Below are 26,294 nucleotides of genomic sequence, written 5' to 3'. Positions count from 1 at the left end.
CTATTGCAGGCAGGCTGGACTATTTAATGGATGGACTTCTGTCCCTGATCCCAGGTCCTACTCTTTTCTGCTGATGCTTCAGACTCTTTGGTTGGTGAGGGACCGCATTGTGCTGAGTCCTGTGAGCCTTGGTTCCGTACTTCCAAAGGTGTCCCGCGGTTCCTGGAGTATTATACTTCCACAGGTAACTCACGGTTCCTGGAGTTCTGGTTCCTTACTCCACAGTCCTTGTCTCCTTTAAAGCATCCCATTCTTACTTTAGGTCTTTACACCTTTCCTTCTCTATTTCACTCCTCACTCCTTCACTTCCAACTCTCTTCTTCTCTTCCTCCCACCAACTTCCCAACTGACCACTGGCCCCTCCCCTTGCTAGGTCTCTCCCTACAGATTGGGAGGCAATTAGCCAATAAATGCCCATCCATTTTACCTGTTGCTAGTGTGCCGTCCGCGTGCCAGCAGCCAGGCTGCTCGGATCCGGATCCGCAGTGTGGCTCGAGGTATTCTTCCGGACCCTGGTGGATGCCCTATCCCCCGCGGTGGGCTGTTGTCTGCTTTTGGGACTTTGGTTGGGACAGGACCTATAATCCTGCCCTCAATTGGTTAATTAGCTAGGCCGTTGGTTCCGGTCCTGGCTTCAGGGTCCAAGTACCCCCTCTGTGCACGGTTTCTGGGTCAGTTCTTCGGTGTCGGTACCGGCGGGCTCCAACCCTGCCCCGGTCCACCTCGGATCTCCGGAAGCCGTCTTCCCGTCTCCTGGCAGACACGGACCACCGTCTGCCACCTAGCCAGCACGCCGGGGCTCCAACCCCGACGCCTTTCCTTTCTGTCTCAGCCTTCACTTTCTCCTCCTCAACTACTCCACTCCACTCCACTTGAACTTCAACTCTCAACTCCAAAGCTTAACTAACTGTTTTTCCCCCCCGGGTTCTCCAGACCCCCTGGGTGGGCGTTCTCCATCTGCCTGGCCCTGCCCACTGGTGTGCCTTTCCTTCCCTGGTGGGAGGGTGACTAGGGTTTGAGGTCGGCTGTATGTAACCCTGTGTGGGATGGTGTTATGCGGGGGCCTAATTGTGTGACTACCTGGTATTAGCAGGGTGTCACACTAGGCAGTCTCCCAGTCTGGAGTTGGGGTTATGTACATGGTCTGAGGGTGCTGTTGTGTTGACTGGCACGGATATTCCGGTTTTCAGTTTCCACAAGTTAAATTTTGTGGCACCTGATACCTCAGGGGTGCTACATTAGCATTAGGGTACTGTGATAGGTTCCTGAAAAAACACATTACCTGTGAACTATTATGGAATTTTCATACACCCTTAACAGCATCATAAGAGAATTGCAGAGAGAAAAAAACAAAAACTTGCGATGGGAGGGAATACAGACTCCCAAAGCTGAGGTCAGAAAAAGACAGATCCAACCTATAGAGCTTATAGAATGTAGAAGGTCAATACCACGTTGCCACATTAGAGATCTGTTCGATAGAAACCTCCAGTTTTTCTGCCCAGGAAGATGCCATCGCCCATGGGCCTTTAGACTAGCAGGCACCTCCTTTCCACTTGTCGAATGAGGTAAATTAAAGCCTCTCTTAATCCATCTTGCTACTGTGGATTTTGAAGCCTTAAACCCCTTCTTATTACCTTGAAATGACAACTAAAGATTTGTCTTTCCTCCAGGTGTTGGTAACTGACAGATACTCCATCAAGCAACGCCTAACATATAAGGAATGCAACTTTTCTTCCTTCTGATTTTTGGATTATCATAAAATTATGGAAGTACAATCTCCTGAGATCTATGAAATATTGAAATCAACTTCAGGACATACGCAAGTTTTGCTTTTAAACTTACTCTATCCTCAAAAAACTGCGTAAAGGGAGGGTCTATCGATAGAGCCTGAATGTCATTGAACCTATGGGCAGATGTCAGCTATCAGGATGGTTGCCCTTAATGATAGACATTTTTATTTTATAGGCTCAAATGAAGGATTTGTTAAATCTGTCAGAATGAGTTTGTGATTAAATGGGCGTAAAGCTACGCAACGCATATGCCTTGACCTGGAACAAACCTTGATTAATGGGGCAAACCAGCTGTCTTCTGCTAAATCATAATTAGAAAGAGCTCCGAGAGCCGACACCTGAACTTAACCTTCAGAGTACTGACTGACAGTTCTTGTTCTAAATCTTTCTGAAGGAATTCCAAAATAGAGGTACCAACTAGGGATGAGCGAGTGTATTCGTTACTATTCGCTATTTGCAGAATAGTACAGTACTCGGGCTATTCGTTATATAGGGAGTAATGGTGTTGACTCGCTACATTCGGATGTCCTACCCAACCATTTTTGGCGAATGATTTGCAGCCAATAAAGATACTGGGCTTCTTATCAAATCAGAGATATGCCGCAGCCATCTTGGTTGTGGCGTTACTGTGATTGGCTGGCCGCTCAGCGTCTTAGGGGGGCTTTTCACACTACGACATCACAGGTGCGATGTTGGTGGGGTCAAATCGAAAGTGACGCACATCCGGCGTCGCAGTCGATATCGTAGTGTGCAAATCCTTTTTTATACGATTAACGAGCGCAAAAGCGTTGTTATCGTATCATCGGTGTAGGGTCCGACATTTCCATAATGCCGGTGCAGCAACAGGTACGATGTAATTCCTCGTTGCTGCGGCAACACACATTGCTGTGTGTGAAGCCGCAGGAGCGAGGAACATCTCCTACCTGCGTCCCGACTGCAATGCGGAAGGAAGGAGGTGGGCAGGATGTTTACATCCTGCTCATCTCCGCCAGTCGGCTGCTATTGGCCGCCTGCCGTGTGACGTCGCTGTGACGCTGCACGACCCGCCCCCTTAGGAAGGAGGCGGATCGCTGGCCAGAGCGACGTCGCAGGGCAGGTGAGTGCATGTGAAGCTGGCGTAGCGATAATGTTCGCTACACCAGCAATCACAAGATATCACTGCTGCGACGGGGGCAGGGACTATCGCGCTCGACAACGCAGCATCGGCTTGCGATTTCGCAGATTGCAAAGTACCCCTTAGGGTCTATAAAAGACCTTCTGCCGCCATTTGGCGCATACTGCTTCTGGAACCTGCTCGGTATCAGCGTAGGGATAGAGCAAGCAGCTGCTAGGGAAAGTGTGGGCCTCTTATTAACACAAAAAGTTCTTTTCAGGGCTGCCTGCAGCATAGGTTAAGCTGGGTTTACACACTGCAACATCGCAAAGGACATCGCTGTAACGTCACCGGTTTTGTGACGTAACAGCGACTTCCCTAAGTCTCTGTTGAGTCGCTGGTGAGCTGTCAAACAGGCAAACCTGGCCAACAACGCAACAGCGATCCGGACCTGCAGAGCGACCTAGCTGGTTGTTGTGGACGTTGATAAGCAGCTTTTTGAAAGGGAAGTTGCTAACAAAGTCGCTGCAAAGTCTTTCACACACTGAAACTTTCTAGCAATGCATGCTGCACAGCGGGAAACAAAGGACCTAGGAATGGTCCTGAACGATTTGTAGCGATCAGCAACTTCACAGCAGGGGCCAGGTCGCTGATGTGTTTCACACACTGCAACATCGCAAACGACATCGCTATTGCGTCACAAAACCGGTGACGTTACAGCGATGTCGTTTGAGATGTTGCAGTGTGTAAACCCAGCTTTAGTGTAGCGTTCAGAAGGACAGATTTCCCAGTAGACAAAGTGTTTAAATCAGTGTGTGTGTGTCACTACCGTCCAGAAACCAGAATACAATAGCTCTTCTAAGAGCTGATAGCACTGAACAAAGTCACAGCAGGGAGGGAGAGATTGTGGATTAGGTAGGGAATCAGGACCTGTTTCCACAATATTTAGAGGTTCACAGCCTGTCTTGTGGTATCCACATCAGCCACATTAATATGTTGCTTGTGGCTTTTGCAAATAATTGCAAAGCAAATAATTACTCTAGCAATCAGTGCTGCCTGATACAGTAAAGCACCATACCTGTATCCACAATATTTAGGGGTTCACAGCCTGACTTGTGCTTTCTGTCCACGTCAGCCACATTCATACATTACTAGTGGCCTTTGCAAATAGCTACAAAACTGTACTCTAGTATTTACTGCTGCCTGATACAGTAAAGCAACGTTCCTGTTTCAACAATATTTAGGGTTTCCCAGCCTGACTTGTGCCATTTGTCCACAGCAAGCCACATTCATACGTTGCTAGTGACATTTGCAAATGCAAACCAGGACTACCATTTTCTGCTGACTGGTACAAAGTACTCACTTGTACTTTCTCCACAATATTTTTGGGGTCAACGTTTACTTGGCTTGGGCTATCAACATCTGCAAATATGTCAGCAAAACCCAAAGTGACCAAAAAGCCCACGTGGGACGTGGACGTGGGTGTGGTGTTGTCAGTGGTGTGTAACAAGCCACTGAGTCTGTGTCAGGACAGAAGAAGTTTGATGCATCCACTAAGTTCCTTGCCAAATTTCACGGTCTGGAACGAAAACGTGTGTGGAAGCCAGAAGAGAGAGAGCAGATTCTGTCTTGGATGGCAGACAAGGTCTTCGCATTTGTAAAGCAGCAACCAATCTTCCACGACCACACAGTCTACTGTGCATACACAGAAGGCTGACCCATCCAATCCTCAACCTGGTCCTCCTTCCTCCCCCCTTCATCAGTCACAGGAGACCCCAATCTTGGCTACTCTACTATTCCCCAAAACATGGACCCAAATAAATAAGGCTTTAGTGGTACCAGTATTGACATTCCCGCAAGAGGTCATACCAGCAACAGAAGGGGTTCCAGATCCACCTGAAGACAATGCCGCATCAGCAGTAGAACCACAGAATCAAACCCCTGCCAGTGGTGAACCTGTCGTACCCTTGGCGAATCTCAGACCCCATAGGCAACTATCACACATACCTATCAGGGTTAGGCCTACCAGTAACACTGAGGTAGCAGACACTCCAAGTAGTCAGGAACAAACAACAGTACTATGCAGGTTCTAACGTAGCACCCGGGAACAGCCCCCTCCAAGGTATAGAAAATGAAAAGAAATACCTATAAGAGTGTAAATAGTTATGTGTAGAGTTGAGTGCAGTTCGTGGTTCGTGGTTCTCCAGTTCGCGGTTCGAGTGATTTTGGGGGGTGTTCTAGATCGAACTAGAACTCAAGCTTTTTGCTAAAAGCTCGATAGTTCGAGTTCCGTTCGAGAACGGTTCTAGCCGCATAAAGCCAAGCTAATTACTAGCTGGCTTTTCGCTGTAATAGTGTGAGTCACTCTATGACTCACACTATTATGAAATTTTAGCGTATAGTGTGTGGGGACAGCGCGTTCAGATCACTGCTGCTGGGATAATGGCGATCGCCATTTTTTTTTTCTGTTCTTCCTTCCCTAAGTGTGCGTGTAGTGGGGCGGGCAAGCATGTCAGCCAATCCCAGACACACACACAACTATGTAGACTTTTTGCCAGAGAGGCAACGGCATGTGTCATAGGATGTCCATGTCACATATCCCTGCATTATAAATACGGGCATCTGCCCATCAGGAGTCAGACGCCATTATCTGCCTTCTGCTTCTGGGTGACAGTCACCGCAGATGCATCGCCTGTCGCCGATCCTGCTGTGTACGCTCTACACACAGCACTATACAGAATAGGGATAGAAGTTTCTTTCAGCCCTTTTAAGGGCTAATTACAGCTGGCTCAGAACCATAGGTGACAGGTCCGTGGAAACAGTTTTTAACAGCTACAGATAAGAGCGTCTGTGTAGCTAAGCTCAGGGACTTCCTTGCTGCATTTCAACATTAGGAGGGATAGAAAGTGAGGCTTCCTTTCCTGTACACTGACCCACAACCCGGCCACTGTACCCTCCTGCCCTTTTTAGCAAAGCTATTTTAATTGCAGAGTGCTACCAGTTAATGCCATCCAATGAGTGGCTGCTGTCCTCCATTATTGTGGCACTTGTGCCAAGCAAGTCCCAGCACCTCTGCATTCTCCCCTCCTGCACATTTTAGCAAAGCCATTTTAATTGAAAAGAGTGCTGCCAGTTAGTGGCATCCCAAAAGTGTCTGTTGGACTTCATTAGTGTCCCATTGGCGCCAAGCTATTTCCAGCACCTCTGCATTGCACCCTCAAACTCATTGTTACTAAGCCATTATAATAGCAAACACTGAGGAAACTTAGTGGCACCCTAAAAGTGGCTGTTGGACTTCATTAGTGTCCCACTGGTGCCAAGCTATTTCCAGCACCTCTGCATTGCACCCTCAAATTCATTGTTAGTAAGCCAATATAATAGCAAACACTGAGGAAACTTAGTGGCATCCTAAAAGTGGCTGTTGGACTTCATTAGTGTCCCACTGGTGCCAAGCTATTTCCAGCACCTCTGCATTGCACCCTCAAACTCATTTTTACTAAGCTATTAGAATAGCAAACTGTGCTGCCAGTTTAAGGGCCATAGTTGCATTGTCGGGGATAGTTATTGTTGTTTATTTTGCTGTTAATAAAGCTAGACCACCACTGCAATCTACACCACCTCTCAATTTTTACTAACACATTTTAAGTGCACAATCTTGTCTCAATCAAAATGAGTGGCAAAATGACAGATGCTGGTGGAAAGGGGAACAGGCGTGTTGCAAAAGGAAAAAAAATTGTGTCCGTGGGGAAGGTGGCAAAGCTCCATTAACATCTGCTGAAGATAGGCCATCTACCAGCAAAAGTAAGATGTCTACTACTTTCCGTGGACAATCCGATGTGCTCCCTTTTTTACGGACACGAAGAACTGGAACAAAGGTAGATGTTGCCCAAAAAAAGAAAATGATTGAATGGATCTCAAGCGGTCCAACAAGTGCCCTCTCCTCCACCTCAACTACCGCATCCAAAAACCACCAGTCCTCTGAGTTGTCATCCCAATCACACTTGCTTTCTCTCAGCTCTCAAGTCTCAATCCGCCCTGCACAGTATGGTGGAACAGAGATGGCTGAGTCTGCAGAGCTGTTCAGTCACACTATAGCCTGGGAATCAGACGTCTGCTCCCAAGCTACAGTGAGTACAGACCAGGAAATGGTCTGCAGTGATGCCCAGAACCTTTGTGACTCAGATTCAGCAACAACATTCTGAGCATAATGTTGATCCTTATTTACAAACTGTAACACCTGTTGTTATAGACAATGAGGAACATACTGATGACAATGAGACGCAGAAACCAGATTGGGATGACAACTTAAATATTCGGTCAGGGCAGGAAGAGGCTCGGTCTAAGGGTGAGGGGAGTGCAAACACAACATATGATGAGGAAGTTCTAGATCCCACCTACTGTCAACCCACAGTCAGGCAGTCGAGGAGGTCAACAGAGGCGGTGGAGGAGGATGCAACTGACGATGAAGTTACCTTGCGCCTTCCTGGACAGAGGAGGAGTACTGGTAGCACGTCTACAACTGCATGCTCAGCCACCACTCTGCTTCTGAGCAAAAATCGGGGGGGTTCAGCGGTTCGCATGCCCTCTAAATCTTGCCTAGCCTGGTCCTTTTTTGACCTAGCAAAGGATTGCCCAAATCATGTGATCTGTAAAATTTGTCGGGAATCTGTTAGTAGAGGCCAAAACCTCAGGAGTTTGGCAACTTCTTCCATGAATCGTCACATGAATAAATATCATATGTCCCAGTAGGAAGCTTACCATGCTGCAATGTGGCCTAGCGGAGCGGACCATCCACCGCCTGTCCCTTCCAGTGCATCCGCGCGCTCTTCATCTTCTAGGACTGTGGGGACAGCTATCACACCTGGTTTTCCACGCACAACTTCCACCACTGTAACCACAACAGGCAGTTTGCTTGGTAGGTCGTCAGTTGGTTTGGAAGGGGAAATAAGTGCGTGTGTACAGCTCTCTCAGACATCGATAGCACCAACGTTGGATGACGGTAACATCATGTCCACGCCTGCACTTTCCTCACAAACCTGCATTTTGGCATGGACACCCTACTCACCACCGTCTACACACAGCAGCCAGATCTCTGTCCCTCCCATGTGGACAAATAAAAGGCCATTTCCTGCGACCCATGAAAAAGCTAAGAGGTTGACTTCATCCCTCTGTAAGCTCTTGGCTACCGAAATGCTGCCTTTCCGCCTGGTGGACACAGAGGATTTTAGAGACCTTATGTCTGTCGCTGTGCCCCAGTACCAGATGCCCAGTCGCCACTACTTCTCTAAGAAAGGTGTGCCTGCGCTACACCAGCATATCGCACACAACATCACCGCTTCCTTGAGAAACTCTGTGTGTGAACGGGTGCATTTCACCACCGATACTTGGACCAGTAAGCATGGACAGGGACGTTACATGTCGCTGACTTGGCACTGGGTAACTATGGTGATAGATGGTGAAGGGTCTGCTGCACAAGTCTTGCCATCCCCATGACTTGTGTGTCAATCCTCTGTCTGTCCAAGTTTCTCCAATGCTTCTGCCTCCTCAACCTCGTCTGGGTCCTCCACCTCTGTCCCAAGCCTGCCTGGTCAGGCCAGGCATTGTAACTGCGCAGAAGGAATCATGCACCCATCATTACTATGCTGGCAGCACAGCGCAACGGCATCAGGCTGTCTATATCTTGAAATGTCTTGGAAATAAGAGTCACACAGCGGCTGAGTTGTGGGCAGCTCTGGAGACTGAGTTTGGTAAATGGTTGTCTCCACTCAACCTGCAGCCTGTTAAGGCCGTGTGCTACAATGCTGCAAACCTGGGTGCGGCCCTTCGCCTGGGCAAGGTGACACACGTGCCTTGTATGGCTCACGTGTTGAACCTTGTTGTCCAGCAATTTTTAACACACTATCCCGGCCTAGATGGCCTTCTGAACAGGGCACGAAAACTGTCTGCTCACTTCCGCCGTTCAACCGCCGCAGCTGAGCGACTTGCATCGCTCCAGAAGTCTTTCGGCCTGCCGGTTCATCGCCTGAAATGCGATGTGCCGACACGCTGGCAGCACCGCCGAGCCCTGGTGCAATACGTCATGACGTATAGCCTGGGCCAACGAGATGCAGAGGTGGCGCAGATCACCCTGATGGAGTGGTCTCAGATCAAGGACATATGCACCCTTCTGCACAGTTTCGACATGGCGACGAATATGTTTAGCCCTGACAATGCCATTATCAGCATGACAATTCCAGTCATTTACATGCTGGAGCACACGCTAAACACTATTCGGACTCAGGGGGTGGGACAACAGGAAGGGGAGGAACTACAGGAGGATTCATATGCGCAAGAGACAACAACATCACCAAGGTCCAGACGTTCATCATCACCAAGGCGGCAGGCATGGGACCATGGGGGACAGGGATCAACAAGGGCGCATGGTAGCAGGCGAAATGTTGAGGAAGGTGCAGGAGAACATGAAGAAATGGAGGACGAACTGTCCATGGACATGAAAGACTCAGCGGATGAGGGAGACCTTGGTCAAATTTCAGTTGAAAGAGGTTGGGGGGAGATATCAGAGGAAGAAAGAACGGTTAGCACCTCTATGCCACAAACACAGTGTGGACTTGGTCCGCATGGCTGCACCAGATACATGAGCGCCTTCTTGCTGCACTACCTCCAACATGACCCTCGTATTGTCAAAATTAGAAGTGATGATGACTACTGGCTTGCCACACTATTAGATCCCCGGTACAAGTCCAAATTTTGTGACATAATTCCAGCCATAGAAAGGGACGCACGTATGCAGGAGTATCAGCAAAAGCTGTTACTCGATCTTAACTCGGCTTTTCCACCAAACACCCATGGTGCACGGAGTGAATCTCCCAGTTGTAACTCGACAAACATGGGACGGTCTCGTCATCTTCAACAGTCTACTCGTACCAGCAGCACCGTATCTGGTGCTGGTAACAGCAATTTTATTGAATCTTTTCATAATTTTTTTAGACCATCCTTTGCAAGGCCACCAGAGACAACAAGTCTGACACATAGTCAACGGCTGGAGAGGATGATACAGGAGTATCTCCAAATGAACATCGATGCCATGACTTTGCAAATGGAGCCTTGCTCATTTTGGGCTTCAAATCTTGAAAACTGGCCAGAGCTCTCCACTTACGCCTTGGAGATCTTGTCGTGTCCAGCTGCCAGCGTTGTCTCTGAATGTGTCTTCAGTGCTGCCCGGTGTGTGCTGACAGATAAGCGCACGCGTCTGTCCAGTGACAATGTGGACAGACTAACGTTCATCAAAATGAACAAGTCATGGATCCACAAGAAATTTACTCCCCCTGTGTCATCCTGGGGAGAGTAAATGCTTTTGTATTTTGAATGTGCTTCATGCAAATCTACCTGTGAAGTGTACAACTGGGGCACAAGTTACAACTGGGGCACAAGTGCTGCCACTGAAGGGGTGGGTGTCTGTGTCGCCCAATTTTTGGAAAAAAGGGAGACTCCGCTTGGAGTAACCCTTGCTTGCTGTGTTTTTATAAAGGAGCCAAGATGAACAAGTCATGGTTCAGCAAAGACTTTGCTACCTACCCCGGTGTCATCCTGGGGACGGTTAAGGATGGCGTATTTTTGAATGTGCTCGATGCAAATCTAGCTGTGAAGTGTACAACTGGGGCATATGTGCTGCCACTGAAGGGGTGGGTGTCTGTGTGGCCCAATTTTTGGAAAAAAGGGAGACTCCGCTTGGAGTCCCCTTGCGGTGTTTTGCATGATTTTAGAAGGGCATGCCATGCCTATATCTGTGTCTCGTCCTCCTTTTCCTAGTCAAGCTGTTTTGTTTTTGTATGATAATTTGTTCTTGTCACTTTCCCATGTGTTTGTGTTGTGTTGTGAGTTGTTTGTCACGTTTTGGACACCTTTGGGGTGTTTTCTAGGTGTTTTTATGTGTTTGTGATTGCCTCCCATTGTTTCTTATGGGGTTCGAGTGGTTCGCCGAACCGGTTCGCCGAACCGAACGCGAACCAGACCTCGGTTCGGCGAACCGAACTCGAGCCGAACCACGACCGGTTCGCTCATCTCTAGTTATGTGAAAATGTCTGTAATGTTTTATTTTAAGTGATTAAGTAAATGGACAACTGGGTCACTGGACTATGGGTGACCAAAACTTTAATTGTAAATAGTTAGCACCAGTGTGCTCAACACCCCAGAAGAAAAACCCGTCCGGCGTGCATATAAGGGGGTCATCGATGCTCTGACGCACGACCAGAGCCTACGTCTACTGTGGGTACACAGAAGGCTGACCCATCCAATCCTCAAACTGGTCCTCCTTCCTCCCCCCTTCATCAGTCACAGGAGACCCCAATCTTGGCTACTCTGAGGATCTGTTTTGTATGTACCCATTGGTTTGCTCTGGCCTCTCGCTGTGCAGCATGGAAGTGGGATGTGAGGAGGTGGCATGTGTGGCGCCCCAGGATCTGGTTGCCACAACAGTGTTGCCCCTCCAAAGGGTTAATACTGAGCCTGGAGGTAGTTGGGGAAGTCTATTGGGCAGTAAGTACCAACATTCAACACTGTTTCTCCCTCAGGCCAGCAGAGGGAGCTCTAAACCTGGAGTTCCAGGAAGCACTTCCTTAAGTCTGACCTGAGGGAGGAGTTAAGTAGTCTGTTAGGGAAGTTCAAGGAGAGAGGAGCTGAGAAGTGCAGTCTTGCGACCTGGGGCCTGGGGCTAAGATAGCTTAGCCTAGAAAAGCAGGATCTGTAGAGAGGCACAGAGAGAAGATTCTAGGGGAGAACTGGTCAGAACCGGTTCGCCTCTGAAGAACACAGTAAAAGTTAGACATCGGAGTCTGTGGTTGCCAGGGTGGAAAACCCTTTCCTGGTAGCCGAATCCGAAGGGCAGGAGGACTGTGGGTCTCTTGGCCCCCAAAACAATCCGAAGGTACAGCTGCATCACCAGGGCCCGGTGTGGACCCCAGCAGGGAAGCATCAGAGAGGGCCTGCGCAGCCTATCCTACGAGAAAGGGACGTACCACCGGTCCCAGCAGCAAGAAGGCCATTGCTAACCCAGAGTGCAGGGTCCTGTAGAAGCAAAGGAAGAACAGGGAGTAGGCCTCAATACTCGACTGGCCAAGGAGATTTCCCCCAGGTACTTCCAGGCCGACCGGATCCCCTTCACCACCTGTGACGGTCTCCCAGGACTGAACTGTTCCAGAGTAAAAGAAAAGAAGGTAAAGAGACTGTTGTTTGTGTCGGTTCTTACGCTACCTGATTAGCCCTGCACCATTTCCAAGGCCCCATAGACTTTTAGAAGCACCAACGGTTGCCTCGGGGTACCGCTCCACCTGTGGGGAGCAGAACCATCCCAGCTGCTAATCCATCAGCCCCGGAGGTCCCATCCAGCAGCGGCGGCTCCATAGCCGCAATCAACAGGTGGCGTCACGAATATTCTACAAACTTTATTATTATCACCACCACCATAACTGCCATATTAGTTGACCCCTCCAGGGTCATGGAGTCGGGCCCCGCCACCACTGACTACCCCCGGACTAGTCCGGCCCGGCACCGGGTGTCCCATAGCCCTGGGGTGGGCGAGTCAACCTTGGCGCTGTGAACAGGATTTCATGCCCGGTCCCACCGGGTACTGTGCGCCTTACAGAACTGTGCTTTATAGACTGTTTCACTTGTGTGTAAAAACTGCCGCCGCCATTAGCCTCGCTGAGCGCAGGAAGAAATGGGGCGTGCCCGAAAAACAGCGCGAAGAGAGCGCGCCATCAGAGCAGAGGTTCATTAACCCTGCGCGACTCGGAGGAGATTTGAAAAGTAAAAGAGAGCGGAGCCTGGTAAGGTCCACTAAGGGGGAAGGAAGATGTCCGACTCAGAGGGAGAACAGGGGGCTGCTATAGCCCAAGACGCAGCAGCACCGGCCAATGTGATTCCAGTCGCCGTCGCCCCAGCTCCCGCTGCAGCGCCCGTAATGCCGCTCACGATGCCATATATCCCGGGAGCGGACTGGCTACCGCAGTACTCCGGGGAGTCACATACCCTGAGCGACATCAGAGAAAGGCTGCATAGCTTATTTAAAGTGTACCCTCTAACTGAGAGCCAGAAAGTGGGCATAATCATAGGACAGTTAACTGGCGCAGCCCAGCGTGAAGTAAAGTCCTGGTCTGACACCGATAAAGGGACAGTAACCCAGATACTGGCTAAGTTGAAGAGTACTTTTGACACCCGCACTGCAGCAGAAATAAAAATGAAATTCTTTGGGTGCAAACAAAGGGCTAAAGACAGCATACGGGACTATGCCTTAAACCTGCAGGAGGCACTGAGAGCAGTTAAACAAGTGGACCCAGAGAGTGTGTGTGGTGAAGAGAAACTACTGACTGAGTAGTTTATAGAAGGGCTCCTGTCAGATGCTCACAGGACACAGCTGCGTATCATGGTCCTGCAGAATCCTGCCCTTGACTTTGCAAAGTTTAAGGACCAGGCCATCCGGGTACTGAGAGGCTATACACAAAATGACACAGTACCCCTCCGGCCTCTTGCCATTACATACCCAGAAGAAGTGCCTGCAACCCGAGCAACTATAGGGGCTGAGGCGCAGACCCTGGATTAGGATCCCGCTGTAGAGCTTAGACAACAGGTCCAAGAACTAACCAAGACAGTGGCTGCCCTAGCAAAAACAGTGCAGTCTCTACAAGTGACCCTATCGCCTGCAAGAATCGAGTTGGCCTCCAGTCCAGATGACGTCCCGTGGATGCGACAGAGGGGGATGCTGCCGACCCGAGGAAAACACACAGACCAGTATGATTCAGCTGGACAACCGATTTGCCGCCACTGCAGCCAGGCGGGCCACTATGCCAGGCACTGTCCTTTAAACGGGCCGAACCTGGGGTCAGGAGCCAACCCCCAGGTTTAAGAAGTCCCGGCTCGACCTCCTGGCGCAACAGTATGTGGGGGGACGACTAGTCCTTCCTGTTGTGCTGGATGGGATCCCTTTGTCTGCCCTACTGGATACGTGACGCCCTGAACTAGCCAGGTAGTCACATACATAACAACATACACACCCCCACCCTAGGCAGTTACAACAGTCAGACAAAAACCCTTGTTGCCTCCCTCCAGGGTCTGATGTCCACACCAGGTGGGGAACTTGTAGAGCTGTAGGGGGAAAAAGCGCAATAGGGTCTTACCCGGTATGAGGGTAGAGAGACAGAAAGAGGTACACTCACCTGGTAGGGTTGTGAAAGTCACAACTCCTTATGATCGCATGTGAGTGCCTTTTTGTGGTTTAGCAGCGGCCCCGGAATGCAGTATATAAAATATAGGTCAGGTAAAGAGAAAACCGGTTTAAATGCCGCGCTAAAAACCACTGATGTTGTAGATGAAAAAGATTTCCTTTATTTCATAATTCTACGCGTTTCAGAGACATCTCCGTCTCCTTCCTCAGGAAAATAAATCATATATGATTTATTTTCCTGAGGAAGGAGACAGAGATGTCTCTGAAACGCGTAGAATTATGAAATAAAGGAAATCTTTTTCATCTACAACATCAGTGGTTTTTAGCGCGGCATTTAAACCGGTTTTCTCTTTACCTGACCTATATTTTACACACCAGGTGGGGCAGAGCCAGGCAGTTGACCCCACCCACCGAGGAGTTCACAGGCCTGGAGACGGGAAAAGTGTCAGATCAGTTTTGGAGGTGAAAGTGAGAGGAGTAAACACTTGAAGTGTCTGGGTCGGAGCCCAGGCACTGACAGCAAGGTTGGCAGACAGTGGTGGCCGTCTGCAGGAGTTGGTGGAACTCCGCAGAGCCGTAAGGACCGGGGCCGGGTGTCGGCTCACCGGTACTGGACCGGGGAACAGATTGAAGCTAAGCACACAGGCAGGGCCATCGGACCCCGACCAGGCTTGGAGCCGCCGTCAATAGTCAAATCCGAATGTGACAGGAGCCCCCAGGGTTCCCTAACAACCAAGTCCCGATTGAAGGCAACAGTCCACCCAGAGAGGATATACAGCCACTGCCACAGGCTAGAAATCCAAGGGCCAGCGCCTGCGGGCAAAACGGGCTCCTACGGCACCTATACACCGGGAAGCGGACTACCGGTGGGCAACCACAGGAGTCAGAACATTTCTAAAAGGTGCAGGGAAAGACAGCCACCATCAGCCGTCCGGGGAGAGCACAACAACAACACTGCAGCCGGCTGCGGGACCCGTCCATCCGGCCATTTTGGTTTACCAGCGACTCTGTCAGTGATTGTCTGAGTGAGTACACCAGTGCCGTCCAGCACCGCGCCGCGCAGTCCCTGCACCCCAGCCATCCAGACTCCCCGTTACACCACCGGGCCCCAGGATCACCAACCCCCTACCCACGGAGGGAACAACATCCTAGCTGCACCCTACCATCTCTCCCGGGATCCCCGTCACCAGCAGCGGTGGTGATATCATCACCACGTCCCGTGGGTGGCGTCACGAACAATCTCCCTAACCAAACCACCCCTTTTCACTCACGGGCGAGGAGCGCTGCTCGAGTCTCCGGGTCCGATCCACCGCTCGAGCCACCGAGCAGGAGCAGCAGAAGCTCCGGACCCGAGCGTGGTGAGCGCGTCCCCTCCGCCCGCGACAGATACAGGGTCCCAGGTAACAACCATACCTTATATACTGTACAAAAGATACTTGGCTGATTCAGACATTGCGCGGGGCCCAGATGATGATTTAACGATTGTAGCCAGTAATGGCCAGCCCGTGCCTCAAATTGGGTATAAAGAAGTAACCGTTAAAGTGGGGTGGGTAGAATTGCCATCTCAGGGGATGATAATTGTGGATATTGATCGCAAAGAATCTAACCCATTGCTAACAATCGGTACAAATGTCATGGAAAATTGTCTTGCCGATGTGATAATTTTGTTGCAGCAAGCGGCTGAAACTGCCAGCTCCGGGCAGCAGCGTGCCCTACAGAGGGAGATCAGAGCCCTGATGAGGAGGAAGCAGGTAGAGCTGGCTGGAGGAGAAATTGGCAGTGTGAGGGTAAGTGACCCCCTCCCCATTGCAATACCCCCAAGAAGTGAAATGTTGATATGGTGTCGGGCAGCAATAGGCCTCAGGTCAAGATTACCAGGCCCTGGTAGAACCTGTGTATTCAGACAGTAGGCCTAGAGTCCTGATAGCCAGGGGGTTAGCAGACGTCCGCAAGTGAAGGGTACTCGTCCGCGTCCTGAATTGTGGGGAGAAGGAAGCCAAATTGCCCCGGTACGCCACGGTAGCTAAGCTGTACACTGTCAGTAATAATACCATAAGAACCATGGAACCCTTGATCCCGTCCGACCAGGCAGAAGACAATGGCTCAAACATTTCTAAAAGGTGCAGGGAAAGACAGCCACCATCAGCCGTCCGGGGAGAGCACAACAACAACACTGCAGCCGGCTGCGGGACCCGTCCATCCGGCCGTTTTGGTTTACCAGCGACTCTGTCAGTGATTGTCTGAGTGAGTACACCAGTTCCGTCCGGCACCGCGCCGCGCAGTCCCTGCACCCCAGCCATCCAGCCTCCCCGTTACACCACCGGGCCCCGGGATCACCAACCCCATACCCACGAGGAGAGGACAACATCCTAGCTGCACCCTACCATCTCTCCTGGGATCCCCGTCACCGGCAGCGGTGGTGCTATCATCGCCACGTCCCGTGGGTGGCGTCGTGGGCAGTCTCCCTGGCCAAACCACCCCTTTTCACTCACGGGCGAGGAGCGCTGCTCGAGTCCTCGGGTCCAGTCCTCCTCTCGGGCCGCCGAGCTCCGGACCCGAGCGTGGTGAGAGCGTCCCCTCCGCCCACGACAACTTGGCGTCACGAACAGGATAGAACCGATCTACCTACCGGTAGAAGTGCGCCTTGCAGTCCCTGCCGGTGGCGTCCGGCCAAAAAGTTTGAAGCGCCGCCATCTTTGGCGCGAAGATTTCCCGCTCAAGCGTCTTCCCCGAGCAGGGAAGGCGCGAAAAGCGAAGCCCCGACCCCAGGGAGGAGTTGCTGGAGAGAGCCAAGGGGGGCGGGTGAAGGTCTGCCTAATGTAGCCGAAGGCATAAAAAGTGGGGACGCCAGGACTCTGCAACATATCCAGTTCCTGGAAGTCTGCCAGCAAGCATGTCCATCCCATCCGGTGATGCCGAAATTCCCGAGCCCACGCCAGGAACAGCGGCGTGGGTGGAAGCCCGGACCGAAATGTGCTGCCACCTTCAAACCCAGGTCCGCTTCTTGATGGAGCGCTGGGTGGCCGAGATGGAGGAAGTGGCGGCAGCCATGCGGAGACGCGAGGTGGAGGCAGTGTTGGAGGAGCGGGTAAGCGACCCACGCCCCTGTGTCCCTGGGGGACCGGTCGCTGTGGCTGAGGGGCCTGGCCTGCATCCGCTCACCCTTCTGCCTTCCCTGCCATCCATACCGGTTGCTGTTACTCCTCCGCTCGGTCCGCTACTCCCAACATCGGTAGTGGAATCTAACCCGTCCGTCCTAGAGGACCGACCTGGGGGCGTTGTCTGTGAACGGCCCGCATCCCTCCCGCTGCCATGGAAGATCCCGTGGGAGGTGCCCGTCTGCGACAAGAAGCCGTCAGACCCGGAAGTGGCCGCACCCGAGACCATCCCGGCCCTGGCAGTCCGCCTGGCCGTGCAAGAACCGGCCGCTACGGGCCCGAAGGCCCAACCGGTGAGGCCAGCTGTCCCTGAATCCCACGCCACAGCTGAGGCTGCGCTGGGCGGCCACTGCAAAGCAGCAGTCCAGGCCACGTTACCGCAGGACCCCCACAAGAGAGTACCGGTTGTGGCCGGTGTGTGCGGGGTCTAGCGGGGCCCGACCTGAGCGTAGGGGTATGCCAACGCCCCTTACCGGGACAGGGAGCCAAGCCAGGTGGGCCGAGAAATTGCCGCCAGGGAGCAGCAGAGGGCCGAAGTGATGGCGCGAGTTATCAAGGAGAAAGACGCTCTCCACAATGCCACCTTTCGGGTGTGGGGCCCGGTGTATGAAGGCCAAGTCAGGGAGTTTGACCCGCAAAGGGGGTTTGGCTTTATTTATGAACCTGGCCTGGAGGCCGAAGTGTTTGTGGCTCGCCGTGACGTTAACTCGCACCTCCCAACGGGCCACCCAGGTTGCGATCTGTTGCCGGGCGACCTGGTGACCTACACCCGACACTGTGGGGAGAGGGGCTGGTTCGCCCTGGACCTTAAACAAAGGTAAAGCCGCGGTGTGCAGATGCGGCCCCAGCCCCCTCCTCCACCGTGCCGTCCGGATATCGAGCTGGAGAAGGTCCTTGATGAGTGCGACCTCAAGTAGTGGCAGCTGTCCTCCGTTGCAACCAAGTTGTCCCCGTTGGGACCCTCAGCACTTTGAATGAATGAATACAAATCAACCGAGTTTTCATCTGATTATCTACCGTGATTATCCCGGCCGTTGCCAGCAAGTTGTCCCCGGAGGGACCCTATGTGTTTTTACCGTCCGCATGAGGAACTGCTCATGGACATGGCCGAGAACTGGCAGGCCACCCACGAACTTGTGGGTTTGTAAATAGTTTGTTGGGTCGTTTTCCATCCGTGCCGCCTCCGGAGAGTCAGATTGGAGGAAGGGCCCGCAGCAGAGCAGGCTGGGGCCCGGCCACCACCAGGAATGGTGGCCATCCTCCAGGGGGTCAGTGGTCCCCCTGGATGTGGGGTCCCCTGAAGTGACAGCCGGGTGCGAGACACCGTACCCGTTCCCGCTTGGGTCACCTGGACCTGGATTGGGGTAAAGGGGTGCTGCCCGTTTCTTAGGGGCAGCATCAAGGATCAGGTTATTTGGGTGAGAGAGCGGATGACCCCGAACCCGTCCGTTTAATAAAAATGTTCAATATTTGAAACGTTAAAGCACTGCACCTCCCGTAAGGGAAGATTTCTAAATATACGTATGTTGAATGTTTAAATGTTATTTATCTTTTGCAGTTTGAAAAATAAAACCGGTGATGGACGGGCAGCCCGCGGACGGTCTGCATTTTACCAAGTGTGACGCCCTGGACTAGCCATGTAGTCACATACATAACAACATACACACCCCCACCCTAGGCAGTTACAACAGTCAGACAAAAACCCTTGTTGCCTCCCTCCAGGGTCTGATGTCCACACCAGGTGGGGCAGAGCCAGGCAGTTGACCCCACCCACCGAGGAGTTCACAGGCCTGGAGACGGGAAAAGTGTCAGATCAGTTTTGAAGGTGAAAGTGAGAGGAGTAAACACTTGAAGTGTCTGGGTCGGAGCCCAGGCACTGACAGCAAGGTTGGCAGACAGTGGTGGCCGTCTGCAGGAGTTGGTGGAACTCCGCAGAGCCATAAGGACCGGTGTCGGGTGTCGGCCCACCGGTACTGGACCGGGGAACGGAGTGAAGCTAAGCACACAGGCAGGGCCATCGGATCCCGACCAGGCTTGGAGCCGCCGTCAATAGTCAAATCCGAATGTGACAGGAACCCCCGGGGTTCCCTAACAACCAAGTCCCGATTGAAGGCAACAGTCCACCCAGAGAGGATATACAGCCACCGCCACAGGCTAGAGATCCAAGGGCCAGCGCCTGCGGGCAAAACGGGCTCCTACGGCACCTATACACCGGGGAGCGGACTACCGGTGGGCAACCACAGGAGTCAGAACATTTCTAAAAGGTGCAGGGAAAGACAGCCACCATCAGCCATCCGGGGAGAGCACAACAACAACACTGCAACCGGCTGTGGGACCCATCCATCCGGCCATTTTGGTTTACCAGCGACTCTGTCAGTGATTGTCTGAGTGAGTACACCAGTGCCGTCCGGCACTGCGCCGCGCAGTCCCTGCACCCCAGCCATCCAGCCTCCCCGTTATACCACCGGGCCCCGGGATCACCAACCCCCTACCCACGGAGGGAACAACATCCTAGCTGCACCCTACCATCTCTCCCGGGATCCCCGTCACCAGCAGCGTGGGGATATTATCACCACGTCCTGTGGGTGGCGTCACGATCAATCTCCCTAACCAAACCACCCCTTTTCACTCACGGGCGAGGAGCGCTGCTCGAGTCCCCGGGTCTGGTCCACCGCTCGAGCCACCGAGCAGCAGCAGCAGAAGCTCCGGACCCGAGCGTGGTGAGCGCGTCCCCTCCGCCCGCGACAGATACAGGGTCCCAGGTAACAACCATACCTTATATACTGTACAAAAGATACTGGGCTGATTCAAACATTGCGCGGGGCCCAGATGATGATTTAACGATTGTAACCAGTAATGGCCAGCCCGTGCCTCAAATTGGATATAAAGAAGTAACCATTAAAGGGGGGCGGGTAGAATTGCTATCTCAGGGGATGATAATTGTAGATATTGATCGCAAAGAATCTAACCCATTGCTAACAATCGGTACAAATGTCATGGAAAATTGTCTTACCGAGGTGATAATTTTGTTGCAGCAAGTGGCTGAAACTGTCAGCTCCGGGCAGAAGCGTGCCCTACAGAGGGAGATCAGAGCCCTGATGAGGAGGCAGCAGGTAGAGCTGGCCGGAGGAGAAATTGGCAGTGTGAGGGTAAGTGACCCCCTCCCCATTGCAATACCCCCAAGAAGTGAAATGTTGATATGGTGTCGGGCAGCAATAGGCCTCAGGAGTCAAGATTACCAGGACCTGGTAGAACCTGTGTATTCAGACAGTAGGCCTAGAGTCCTGATAGCCAGGGGGTTACCAGACATCCGCAAGGGAAGGGTACCCGTCTGCGTCCTGAATTGTGGGGAGAAGGAAGCCAAATTGCCCCGGTACGCCACGTTAGCTAAGCTGTACACTGTCAGTAATAATACCATAAGAACCATGGAACCCTTGATCCCGTCCGACCAGGTGGAAGACAATGGCTCCAAGGGACAGCTAAAGGATTGGTGCCAAAGATTACTTGTGGGCACCGACTCCACCCCTTCACACCAAAAGCATGGAGTTTACCGGGTGGTGCAGGAATACGAGCGGGTCTTCAGCAAACACCCTCTAGACTTTTGGCAGGTAAAAGGGGTTACACATCAAATCCCCACTGGTGACCATCATCCCATTAAAGAGAGATACCGCCCTGTACCCCCAGCTCAATATCAGTGTGCCAAAGACATGTTATGGGAAATGAAGGAGGCTGGGGTGATCAGAGATAGTTGTAGCCCCTGGGCAGCTCCCCTAGTGCTCGTAAAGAAAAAAGAATGTACAATGAGAATGTGCGTTGATTACAGGCAAATTAACCGCATTACACATAAAGATGCTTATCCACTACCTAGAATAGAAGAGTCATTAGCAGCTTTAAAATCAGCTAACTATATAACTATTTACCGCTTACCACGATAAAGCAGGACACTTCAGGTGGAAGAAGTTGGAGGTCCTACTCCGTGATCGGTTCTACTGGGTACACCTGAGAAAGGACATCGAGAAGTGGTGCCGAGACTGTGGTCCGTGTAACCTGAGGCGAAAAGATGATACTAGCCAGAGGTCGCCCCTGCAGCCAATTATCACAAAGCAGCTCTTTGAATTTGTGGCCATGGACCACGTGAAACTAACTCCAAGCCGGTCAGGCTATGTCTACGCCCTTACCATAGTGGACAATTACTCTCGTTTCCTGGTAGTGGTGCCTGTGAAAGATCAAACAGCCAGAACAGCAGCTAGGGCATTTCAAGCATACTTTTGTCGACCCCACGGTTATCTTGAAAGAGTACTGACTGATCAAGGCCCTACATTCGAGGCGGAAGTGTTCCAAGAATTCTGTAACATGTATGGCTGTAAGAAAATAAGAACAACCCCGTACCACTCTCAAACCAATGGTTTGTGCGAGAAAATGAATCATGTGGTTATTGACTTGCTCAAAACTTTGCCTCTAGAAGAAAGAAACCAATGGCCAGAGAATTTGCCAGATCTAGGGGACTTGTACAATCATATTCCAGTAAACTCCACCAACTGCAGCCCCGCTTACTTGATGCGAGCAAGGCCTGGCAAGTTACCTGTAGACTTTGAAGTGGGAGCTGTGTCACCTGAAGCGGTTCAACAGATTGAAAATTGGAATACAGAGCGACAACAACAATACCGCCAAGTTCAGGAATGTGTGGAAAAGAACCTGTCCCAAGCCAGAATGAGACAAGAAAAGAACTACAATCAAACAGCCCCAGCAACTCCCTTAGCACCTGGAGAACAGGTCCTCAAGAAAAAGCGGAGAATGCACAAATTAGATGACCAGTGGGAAAGCGAGCCCTACACAATTATTCCCTCAAATTTTGACAACAGCAAAGTGTGTCTCATAAGTAAAGACGGAGGCAGTACATATTAAGCAGTTTGCAGAGATCGTTTGAAAGTGTGCCCTGAACGGTGTAAAATCCAAGAAGAAGTTCAAGAAAGTCCCCAACTTCAAGAAAAAGAGGAAGATATGATCCAAACAATACTCGGAAAATTCCCCAAAACATGGACCCAAATAAATAAGGCTATAGTGGTACCAGTATTCACATTCCCGCAAGAGGTCATACCAGCAACAGAAGGGGTTCCAGATCCACCTGAAGACAATGCCGCATCAGCAGTGGAACCGCAGAATCAAACCCCTGCCAGTGGTGAACCTGTCGAATCTCAGACCCAGTAGGCAACAATCACGCATACCTATCAGGGTTAGGCCTACCAGTAACACTGAGGTAGCAGACACTCCAAGCAGTCAGGAACAAACAACAGTACTACGCAGGTCCAAACATAGCACCCGGGGACAGCTCCCTCCAAGGTATAGAAAATGAAAAGAAATACCTATCAGAGTGTAAATAGTTATGTGAAAATGTCTGTAATGTTTTATTTTAAGTAATTAAGTAAATGGACAACTGGGTCATTGGACTATGGGTGACCAAAACTTTAATTGTAAATAGTTAGCACCAGTGTGCTCAACACCCCAGAAGAAAAACCCGTCCGGCGTGCATATAAGGGGGTCATCGATGCTCTGACGCATGACCAGAGCCTACGTCTACTGTGGGTACACAGAAGGCTGACCCATCCAATCCTCAACCTGGTCCTCCTTCCTCCCCCCTTCATCAGTCACAGGAGACCCCAATCTTGGGTACTCTGAGGATCTGTTTTGTATGTAACCATTGGTTTGCTCTGGCCTCTCGCTGTGCAGCATGGAAGCGGGATGTGAGGAGGTGGCATGTGTGGCACCCCAGGATCTGGTTGCCACAACAGTGTTGCCCCTCCAAAGGGTTAATACTGAGCCTGGAGGTAGTTGGGGAAGTCTATTGGGCAGTAAGTACCAACATTCAACACTGTTTCTCCCTCAGGCCAGCAGAGGGAGCTCTAAACCTGGAGTTCCAGGGAGCACTTCCTTAAGTCTGACCTGAGGGAGGAGTTAAGTAGTCTGTTAGGGAAGTTCAAGGAGAGAGGAGCTGAGTAGTGCAGTCTTGCGAACTAGGGCCTGGGGCTAAGATAGCTCAGCCCAGAAAAGCAGGATCTGTAGAGAGGCACAGAGAGAAGATTCTAGGGGAGAACTGGTCAGAACCGGTTCGCCTCAGAAGAACACAGTAAAAGTTAGACATCAGAGTCTGTGGTTGCCAGCGTGTAAAACCCTTTCCTGGTAGCCGAATCCGAAGGGCAGGAGGACTGTAGGTCTCCTGGCCCCCAAAACAATCCGAAAGTACAGCTGCATCACCAGGGCCCAGTGTGGACCCCAGCAGGGAAGCATCACATAGGGCCTGCGCAGCCTATCCTACGAGAAAAGGATGTACCACCGGTCCCAGCAGCAAGAGGGCCATTGCTAAACCCAGAGTGCAGGGTCCTGTAGAAGCAAAGGAAGAACAGGGAGTAGGCCTCAATACTCGACTGGCCAAGGAGATCCCCCCCAGGTACTTCCAGGCTTCACCACCTGTGATGGTCTCCCAGGACAGAACTGTTCCACAGGAAAAGAAGGTAAAGAGACTGTTGTTTGTGTCGGTTCTTACGCTACCTGATTAGCCCTGCACCATTTCCAAGGCCCCATAGACTTTTATAAGTGTTAAAAAAAAATACTCTTAAATATATTTTTCTTCAAATACGTAAAGCCGCATGAAAGAAAAGACCTCAAAAATGTAAAAAATAAATGTATTTTATCTATTTAAAAATGGTTGCCAAGGTTCAGTTACAGAAAGGAAAAAAATAATATACTTTGATAGCTTATGTAAAAAGGGTTCATTTAGTCCATACTGAACAATGGGAAGTCTTTACCCATCTCTCTTTGGCTCCTGAACGGCAATGCTGGGGATGTCATCTCTTAGCCTGGACAACGTGTCATATCTTGCAGCACTGGAGTCTTCTCACCGCAGGCAGTGTGGAGAGCGCCCCGTAGCCCCCTCCATCGTGTATTATATACCAGCTGTTCAAACCATATAGGGCATTCTAGTGTAACACAGTTGAATATAGTTCCATATTACGTAAGCTTCTAGAAGCTTCGAGAAGCTTCGGGAAGGATTTAAATATATCCCTCCATGCTCAGCACTCAAGTATATTCAATATGGGCATATTTACCCTTATAAACTTTATTAATAACCTATGCCTTCCAACATAAACAGAACTATGAACGTATATGTCTTACTATGAAATATTTGATAACTAGATGTATTAATTTTAATCATTTTACAATTCCCCCTTGAAGTGGGTGGAGCAACCCCGAAAATTAATTAATACATCATTAAAACAACAAATCTTCTTTCCTTATTTGGCGATAATGGATTAATATCAATAGTAATGATGAATAATAATTAATTTGCATTATTCATGTTGTAAGTTCAATAATATAATATTGTGGATTCCTGTTATGACAGGCTGTGACTGATCAATCATATAAAAATGTATATAACTATACTTCGCTAGACCTAAAAAGAAATGCAAAAACCAAATCCGGTCACCATATGATGTCCTCTGAGTTGATGTCTTCTTATCTCCGATGTAATCCGGCATAAACACAGTCTCTTAGAAATAAATCCTTTGATAAAAATGAATGGTTACCAATTCATACAGTCCCATATTGCGTTTATCATTGTTAGATCAAAGTCCATAAACTTTATTTTTTTATTGCAAAGTCCATAGCCAATGCTGATAAACCTTAGTTCATGAATGTAGAAGAATAGCAAAAGTCTTTGATGTCTGTGCAGTGTGATTTACACTAGTCACCTTTCATGCTGCCTGTTGTCAAATAACCCAGGAACAGATGTTAAGACGTTCTTGGTCAGCACGACAGGGGTTAACTTTAACACGTCATTGCTCTTCTTAGTAACTTTAGGGAGGTCTTAATGCACAGACCATGTGTCATTGTCCATCCTGAAATCATAGGACTATTGTGTTTCTGAGATGCAAGCACGGTAAGTGTATTTTGTATGTTTCACAGTCTTATTTGAGACGTTACCTTTTGGACCTTTTTGCAGAATCCCTTTTAACTTTAGGAAAAATATAAAGTCTTTTTATCTTCTGTAATCTTGATTGAAGACTTCATTCCCTACCTAAATACCAAATATGGCAATAACTATCACTAATAAATGTCACAGCGTATCGTAACTCTAATACTATAATACCATGTCATTATTATTATCGTAAAAGTATTAATGTAATTGATACTCAGAATGATAAAATACTGCATAATGGTATAGACAATAGTATTTTCTTGTAATAACCTTTTTTGTCATTGGTGCATTACCCTTCCAAACCCATAGGTGGCAATGTGTTGAATGTAACCAAAATATAATATAAAATATGAAACAATATAATGTGTACCTATAACATGTATCATATTATAAATATGAAAGGCAACAATGTGGCTTTTAGTTAGATCATTTGTAAATTATAAACCAAAGCAAATAACCTTTTAGAAAAGACTGGATGATACCATCAAAACACAATAATACCCATTATAAATTATTATTGATTAAAAATATAATATATATTATTTGTAAATATAGGTAGGTAAACCTAGATGTACCTTAATCTTCCATCTTTATTACTCTAATTTAATTTATTTGATTTGTCTATTATTTATTAAATAACCTACTATAAGAAAATGTGTAACTATAAGTAATATTTCACCCATATTAATATAAAAATAATGTATTACCAGAAAGTAAACAATTGTATATATTATGAAGGAAGTATCTTTTCTTCCAAAAAAGTGGAACTTTTCCCTTTTAAAATGATTCATATTTAATAAAGTAATATTCTTATATTAGATATTACTGAATGAGATATTTAAAATCTGAAGAAAAAAAAATAAAATTGTAGAATTAAGATTTTAATTTAAAAATGTGAATATTAAAATAATTAATATAAAAAATAGGAATAAAAGAAAAATGAAAATCGGAATAAAAATAAAACTTGAAATAAAAATAAGGCCTTCTATGTATATAACACCTATGTCTTTAATAATACATAACCTTAATGTTACCAGATAACCTTAATATTACCAGTATC

Source organism: Anomaloglossus baeobatrachus, chromosome 3, assembly GCF_048569485.1.
Source record: "Anomaloglossus baeobatrachus isolate aAnoBae1 chromosome 3, aAnoBae1.hap1, whole genome shotgun sequence".
Taxonomy (NCBI): Eukaryota; Metazoa; Chordata; class Amphibia; order Anura; family Aromobatidae; genus Anomaloglossus; species Anomaloglossus baeobatrachus.
Note: the sequence above shows the minus strand (reverse complement) of the source record.